This window comes from Verticillium alfalfae, genomic scaffold (assembly GCF_000150825.1).
Source record: "Verticillium alfalfae VaMs.102 supercont1.2 genomic scaffold, whole genome shotgun sequence".
Lineage (NCBI taxonomy): Eukaryota > Fungi > Ascomycota > Sordariomycetes > Glomerellales > Plectosphaerellaceae > Verticillium > Verticillium alfalfae.
This window is the reverse complement of record NW_003315037.1, coordinates 130,380-131,320: the sequence shown is the minus strand read 5'-3', so window position 1 is coordinate 131,320 and position 941 is coordinate 130,380.

Here is a 941-nt window from a genome sequence, read left to right as displayed (position 1 = left end):
ATTCCTGCGAACATTAGGGCCTCGACGGCCGTTGTTGTAAGACGGCTGCCATTGCGTTTTCGTGCAACAAGCGTTCGAAAGGGTTGCTTCGTCGTCTGGGGACAGAGATAGTTGAGTTCTGTTCGCTGTGTTGACTAGGCGATCAATGCTGGTTCCTGAGGTCCTCTTGTTCGAGTATGGAGGGGTAGGCTGCAGTGTCGAAGAAGAGCAGGCTCGGCGGAGGTCAGAGCGCGTGGATTGGACTGCGCTGGCTGGGGCTGGGTGCGGTTTTCGGCCGACTTGGTGGTGACCAGATGATCGATCGGGTGACCAGCAGGACGTCTTTGGCGAGCGGCTTGTTGATGTCGTGGTCGCAGCGTGCGTATTTTCAGGTCGAGCCTGGATGATTCTTTGGTGTATTTTGTGGTTTGGGTGGTAGGGAGGAGAGGAGGGAGAGGGAAGCGGTCGGGTGGGTGGAAAGGACAAGCGTGAATTGAATGAAGCCGATGCTTTGTTCGGAATCGGAAGAGCGTAGGGGTGGAAGTGGGCACAGGCAGACACTGGACTACTGAAGGGTGAATGTGAGAGTGGGTGGAGGGGAAAGTGCCCCCCCCCTCCAGGACTCCACCCCACGCTACCCACGGCCAGTGTGGCTGGAAGTTACAGGCCATCGGGCACCCAACAAGTCCCTCATCAGCGCTACGCAGCGCCCGAGGTACATCGGTCCCGACAACCTACGACGCATGCCATTTCCTCACGACAGTCATGAGCCAATGGAAAGGCGTGATCCCCTCAGTCATCCCACGCTCGCCTGACCAGCACGGTCTTTCTCTGTGTGCCTTTTTCACTCTCTCGTCTGGTAGGCACATGAGGGCCCATGCCTTCCAAGGTTCAATCCCCGCGGCCTGTGATGACGGCTTACGTGGTGCCCTGTCTGGGCTGTGGCAGGTCACGAGTTGGTG